This window comes from Lates calcarifer, unplaced genomic scaffold (genome assembly GCF_001640805.2).
Source record: "Lates calcarifer isolate ASB-BC8 unplaced genomic scaffold, TLL_Latcal_v3 _unitig_4032_quiver_1646, whole genome shotgun sequence".
Classification (NCBI taxonomy): domain Eukaryota; kingdom Metazoa; phylum Chordata; class Actinopteri; family Centropomidae; genus Lates; species Lates calcarifer.
The window spans coordinates 3,098-10,538 of record NW_026116663.1 but is presented as its reverse complement, the minus strand read 5'-3'; the positions used below and the strand labels follow the sequence as shown (position 1 = coordinate 10,538).

General features: G+C 41.0%; 1 pseudogene across 1 annotated transcript; it reads right to left on the bottom strand.

Moving 5' to 3' along the window:
* Nucleotides 1-757: 757 nt before the first annotated feature.
* Nucleotides 758-6,452, bottom strand: LOC108895741 (SERTA domain-containing protein 2-like; annotated as a pseudogene). Its single transcript, XR_001963005.2, has one exon. The product of XR_001963005.2 is annotated as an SERTA domain-containing protein 2-like (transcript).
* Between the last annotated feature and the right edge of the window lie 989 nt (nt 6,453-7,441).

Genomic DNA, 7,441 nt, shown 5'->3' with positions numbered 1-7,441 from the left:
GCCCACCAGGTAGATAGGTGAGTTGCTGCTCATTGCAGGGAATGGCATCAGCCTGAGCTTCGAGCTCCTTGTGAACACGAACTGAGTTGGCTAAGCCCATACTGGCTAGGTTGTATTGTCATGGCTCAGGTTTGAGATGACTCAGTTGAGTGACTAGTACCATGTTCTAAGGAACGTGTGATGAACATAAATTTGCCAAAAGAACCAAAACTAAGATTATCCTATGACACAACACTCTGGGCATCATTTATGAAAACTCTTTTGGGGTGGAAGGAATATAACTTGTTATCAGATGTGGTGAACATCTGAAAAAAACTTTTGCAGTGGCTAAACTTACTGAATTTTCAAATGCGGTACTTTGATTGTAACCAGGTCTGCATTAAAAGGTGATCATAAACCCTTTTTAAAACAACATTCTTAATTGTACCTTCCAATTATGTGACTTTATGGTTATATTTTCATATCACTGTGATATAATTCTCAATGCAAGATTTACTTGCTTGTCATTTCTGAAGCAGCGCATACGGTATATACACCCACCTCTTATCATGTGACAGTGATTCCATGACAACAAACTAAACCATCTCAATGAAACCTGAGAAATGCCATCTGCCGAGCAAAGCCACAAGATATGGCTGAAACCTTTAGCTTTTATTAAAAGCACAAACTAGTCTAACCGTAGCTAATTATATAAATATGAACATCAGTGACCTTCTATACATGCATGTATATTACAAAGTGAGGAGACACAAGACAATCTCTTTTTACAGTTTATTGTATATATATATTTATACATATATATAAAACTACAAAAGTAAGACTGTTTCAAATATTCATAGACAGCTGTCCATTTATCTTGTGTGTGTGTGTATATATATCTATATCTATATAGATACAGATTTATACATACACACATATATATCTTATCTACAGTCCACATTTGGATCCTAATACAGTGATCAGCTGATAGTTTCTCTCTCTGTGTGTGTTCTATTGCATAGAAAAAGGCACAGCTCTGAGGTCTGTGTAAAATACAGCCTTCATAGAGGGAATCAGCCTCGACTGCAGTCAGTCTTTCCTGGCAAATCGAACTGCTGCACGCTCAGACAGCGCTAAAACAGATTCGTTAACAAACACTGATCAAAAAAGTCTCAGGAGCTCGAATGTTGTTCATACTATGTACATTACTTTTGGCATTGAAGCGTCTATGACAGGCTTTGGAGTCTTGACATCTGAAGGTTGGAGACGGGTTTTTGAGTATTGCTGCATGAACTGTTCGCCTTTAACTGGAAAATGATGAACAAAAGAGTACAAAAGATGTAAAAAGTTGTGGCCACCGACCCACAAAAATCAATAACATAGCAACAAACAAAACAAATAAACAAGATAATATAACTACCTATGTATATAAAAAATGGCTTCCACCCATAATTCCACACTCAGATACATTCCTATCTGAAGTACATTCCTACCACACATTCTGTACACGCATTTACAATCCAAATGTTCACTTCATATCCAAAATAAATATATTTACACAGAGAAAACAAAACAATATGAATAAATAACTTCATTGACAAAAAACAAGCACTCCAAAAGTCAAACATAGTGAAAGAAACAAGACACAGTCATCTTCAAACTGTATTAGTTGGTGCTGCTATCTGCTCGGCTCACACTCTGCTTTGAATTCAGTTACAATGCAGTTCATTTCCATACTAGCTGAGGTCAAATGCACTCTGGAAAATTACTGATCTTCCATTGGAACAAGTTTAAAAGTCACTCCGGCCTCACTGCTCTTGGCTAACACAGTAAGATGAGTCAGAGTGTAATGCAGATAACGCATTTTGTCCCATTAATAGCTACTGAGTACCATCAGTTAGGACCTCTGCTAGAAATACCATTAACATACCATTTTACACCATGGAAAGGCTGTGTTCACAGACACAGAGGTGTATACAGTTTCTTGTGTTATTTTTTATTTAACAAATTCTGAGGGAAAAGTACACCCTAAATTATTTCCAACACCTGTTGATGAAGTGCCCTGGATTTCTGGATAATTGTGGTGTCTGTAGCATCTTTCTCTTATGCTGCTGAGAATAGCTAGACAAATGTAGATGATATGTATAATGTCAATATACAATGTTTGGTGAAAGAAAAGGTTAAAACGATCATTATAACTGCACTCATCAATATCTCATATATCATCACTGGATCAATTTATTATGCACAATGTGTAAGGTGTTATTTGTGGTGACTTTCAATTTCTCTCCTTCTGTGGAACGTTTTAGTTTTATTTTAACTCATCATTCATCTGGCTTACTACTCTGCTCTCATCTGCAGCAGGCAGTAGCAGTGGAACATTTACGTACCAGATTGTTTTCTTCAGGAGCTGGTACTGATATTCAACAATTAAATGATCCAATTTCACAAAAAGTGACCTCAAGGCAATTACAACATTTGACCATGTAACAAGTCCTGAAATGCACTGAATATTAATGAGTAAAAGTACCCCAGGGTAGTCATTTCTTTACACATTTGAACCCATTTGTTAAGATCTGGTTAAAAGAAGCAGGGAAATCAGTCTGACTTTGGCCAACTTATGGTCTATCTAAATATTTTAGCAAAAGGCATGTTCTAACTTTTTATTTTGTTGTATCAACTCTTAAAAACAAGCCATGTATCTGCACTTAAGCTTAAATCTGTACTACGTTGTGGTTCTGCAGTTTGACTTTGAAAAGAACATTGCTATGTCTGTGAATTGCAAACGCCTGTGTCCACTGCAGGCCTTTTCTAACAATCAAAATACAGTTATCATGGTGCCAATATGTTGGTCCATTTCAGAATGGGCTATGTCCCATGGATAAATATGTGACACTGATATACACACATGCAAAAAAAAAAAAAAAAATCCTTGCAAAAGTTTTTTATGTGGCTGGAGATCCATTCATTCTAAATGAAGGTCAGCAGTCTGAGAGGGTAGACTGAGAATGATTTTCAGCTTTTTGCATCTACTGCACAAGCTCTTCCATGCATTCTTATCTCGTTTCACGTGGAGCACCACAGTTAATAGCCAGATTGGTGTATGAAGAGGATTTTACATTTTTAAATTCAACTGATAGCACACATAACGTATAAAGGCTCAACTGTGGACACAGCATTTGACTGACAAATGAAGAATTGATTCCAATTAAGTGTAGTCTGCTGGGATAGAAAAACATGTGGAGCTTATGACTCCTCATGAGACCCTGTCTTAGATGCTGCACTTAGCCATCACATTTTGTCTTTTTGTAGCAAAATCATGCATAGTGGCCTGTGAGAGCGGGTAGTGTTTTAACACAAATGAGTCTTTTTGCATGGTTGTGATATCAGATTGATACAATGGTTTGAGTTTCTTACTTCAGTGAAATACATTCAAATTATTTACCAGACAGATTTAGCCCTTGGGCTATCAGATGTGTTTTAAACATCCATGAGCTTTGGGGTTAACCTCAAAACTGTACTGCACAATGTACAGAAGTAGGCAGAGCTCTGAGATTTGGCATCTAGGGCCCCTATTCTAAACACAAGTAAACATACTCTGCAAATATGGGATGTGTGTAATACTGTGCTGTAATTTGTCTGTCACTCATGTTGCTAATTCTGTATGAATCGAACCAGAAGGCATTTCTACAAAAATATTCTGTTTTCTTTGTGTGATTCTGAGAAATTCTATGGAGCCACGCTGGTGCCACGATGACTTTCCCTGCAATCTGTGATAGCTGTTTCAAGTCCAAATTTAACATGTGTTTAGAGCCCAAAGTCTGTGCTTAGGTTAGACTTTTCAGATTATATACATCCGACTGGGAAGCAAAAGTTGGTGCTGGCACTGTTGCCACTTCCAATGTAAACACATCTAGCTTTCCTGTGGGTGTATCTCATTTGAATTCTGCTGTAACTGAAGCATGATAACTAGCACATACTTTACATGACCAAGCTCATGTAAAATAGCATCCAGCACAGTTATATGTGCCTGCCAATAAGGAAAGAAAGCAAAAAAAAAAAAAAAAAAAAAGTCCTGAACTGAATTCATAGACATGATGTGTACAAGAACAGACATTTCCTACTAGCTAAAGAGTTAAACAAACAACTAGGTGATGTGTTTTGGAGCTATTCCCAAAGCATAATTATATAGCCAAGCTAATATGTAATGTAGCACACTGGTAAAACAATGCATTTCTCGTAAAACCTTTTTATGCTTGCTTAACAAATAAAACATAGCATCTGTAATAAGATTAAATAATTATTATTTGATCTTAACAAATTACCTTTTTTAATTATAGTTTTAATACAATACAATAAATTAAAAAAAACACTGAGGAGTGACCTCTCTAGGCTGTTAAAGTGAAAAGAACTAGTAAAAAAAAATATATATATACTGTAAAAAACAGGAATTGAATAAGTGGTCATTTTGAAAGGCACTCATCTGCTAAAAGCCATGAATTCAGTGTGTGTGTGTGTGTGTGTGTGTGTGTATGCATGTTATGTAATGTTATATTTATCTGTGTTCAATTGTATTTCTTTACCTGTGAGAGGTAGAAGTCCTCACAAGGATATAATGATCGCAAAATCCTCCAGAATGAGGACAATTTGCCGGTCCTCCTTTTTTTTCTATTTACAGTTACTCCTCGGGGTTAAGGCTTAGGTTCAGGTTAAAGATTAGAACTAGGATTAGGTTTAAATTAGGGTTAGGGAATGAATGGAGTCAATGGAGGTCCTCACAAGTATAGAAATACAAACTCATTTCTGTCTTTGTTTCCCAGTTACTTCATTTCCATATTTGGAAAGGCGAGCACAGTGCATGCACAGTGTTGTGTAGTAGTAGTAGTTGTCATAGTAGTACTAATTGACATCACCATTGATGTTTACAATTACCGACCTTTGAAGTAAGTAAAAAAAAAACAAAAAAAAAAACATAAAAACAACAACCAAGAAAACCCCCAAAGCGATCCCAAATTTTCATTCCAGTCTGTTCTCCAGATTAAACTGTGTGTGTTTCTGAGGTGGTGGTATCTGCGAGTCACGAACCCACCAACACCTCCATGATGTGGTCCAGTTCTGTCAGATCAATTTTGAAAGGCTGATTGGCTGAAACCTGGGGGGCGGAGCTGCTGTATGGCGACGCCAGTGATTTGAGGAGGTCATCTGTCGTCACCACCGGTGACAGTTTGGTGAGGCTGCCACCTGCCGTCACGCCCACAGTCCCCGTTGTCATACAGGGGTCAAAGTCATACATGGACGTGTCGATGTCGGCGAACAGGACATCGTCCAGCGCCAAGTCTGAGAGAAACCCCGAGGGTGAGGCAGAGGAAGGAGGGGAGGAAGGACAAGAGGAGTCTACTAAGCTACCAGGGGGCAGTGTGGGCAGAGGGTCCATCGGCCGGAGCTCGCCACAGCGAGCTTCTGCTAGTAAGACACCAGGTGCCTCTGGTTTAGCACCCATGGTCCTGCAGTCTCTGGGTGGGCCTGCGGGTGTTGGGGAGAGGGGTGCTAATTGGGAGGGCCGGGTGAGTGGCGTGGGAGCTGGGGAGGTAGTCACGGTCGTAGTATTAGCTGCTGCTGTCCTTGTTATGGCTGTGGGAGGACCCAACTCCATGTCACTCAGAGTGGAGGGGAAACCGTCACTGGACGAGGCAGACGCAGGGACCCTGGGGGACACCTGGCTCAGAAGTGCCGAAGGTAACGGGGGAGACTGCACTGGGGGAGGCGACAGAGGAGGAGTGGGTGGGGATGGAACACAAAAGGTTGAATCTCCACCGTCCTCCTCCAGTAAAGAGGCTGGAGTGAGGCAGGCTTCCAGTGGGGCGGGGCAGGCCTCCACACGGCCGGGACAGGCCTGGTTTGCCTGGCAGTTGGGAGGCACCATTGGGTGGGGTGAAGGCGGTGGAGCGATCACCGGCATCAACAGCGTAGAAGGCTGGGATACCTGTGCTGTTGCTGCCGCTGACAAAACACCAAAGGAGGGCGGCGCCTCACGGAAGCCCTCATCCATGGGGTCGTCGGGGTGGTGGCGACGGCGGCAGGAGCAGTGGCCGCAGGGAGCCTTCCTGCTTGAGTTCATCCTGGATGCGTCGCAGCATGTTGTTGATAAGGACACGGCGCTCTAGGCTGGGCTCACCAAGCGGCCGCTGGCTGTACAACTTCATCAGGGAGATGTTGAAGATGGTCTGGCGCTGCAGGGTGTATGACACCTTCGACAGGCCCTCTGGACCAAAGCCTAGTCCCCCTCCCGCCACCGACGCCTCCAGCGTTTTGCCTTCCAGCCCTCTTCATCCTCGTCCAGCTTCCGCTTCGCACCTTTACCAAACATATATCTGGAAGACACAAAACCACAGAGACAGGAGTTCAATTCTCACTGGACTTAGAAGATGTTAACATGAAAACTGTCGATTCTATCTTAAACTGTCAACTGATTATTATTAGACAATTATTTTCCTGATTAATCCATTAAAATTTCAATTACAAGGTCAGATATAAGTAAAACTGCCCCTCACAGATTCTGAAAGAGCTTAAAGTAATATATTCAAATTGTTCACTTTGTCCAACCAACAGTCCAAAAGTCTGGAATCGACAAATGTTTTGCCAATTAACAATTCATGTATTATTGATCAGCTAATCAATTAATCAACTCGTCATTTCAGCATTTAACATTATCCAAAATTAATGAGTATATCCTTGTTTGGCTCATTCATTTGACATGTTCTTTTGATCCCTGCCCAGAAATACACCTCAAATAATTCCAATAAGCCAAAAAAATTTCACACCTAACTATTGGGGTTTTTGGATGTGGTTTCAAATTCAGCAGTACAAAGGGATCTTAGCATCACATCATCACTGTCAAACCACATCTCACCTCACACACAGATCCTGTATATTCATCAGTGAAGTTTTCAGACTGAAACCCAGCAACTTAACCATGGTGAGAAGAAGAAGCTGTTTAAACACAACAAGCTTACTGCAACAGGGGATTTTTAAAAAAAACATATACTGAAACCAAGAGCAGCTGCAACGGGAGCCTCACCACTGCATACTGTAGCCTAGCACACACACACATGCACACACATACTAAGTTATGTAATAGCAGCGTTCCCTGCTGTACCACAGGATCATAGGCCAGATTTAAAGCCCAACCCCCCTCCACCCCTCCTTCCTCCTGCCATGTTAGAATAGCACATTGAGTTACATAGTGAGGGGGTGGGGCAGGCTGGGGGGTGAGAAACATACAGTAGGAGAGAAAAGAGAGAGAACCAGAGCAATGGTGACAAAGCCACAGTAGATTCCTTAAACATACATATTCCAGTAGTTAAATACATCTCTCTATCTGATCAAACTGGCTGATGGTGTCATTATTGGCCGTTCAGAGAGGGCAAGGAAGTTAGAAAGAAAGACAGAAAGAAAGACAGAA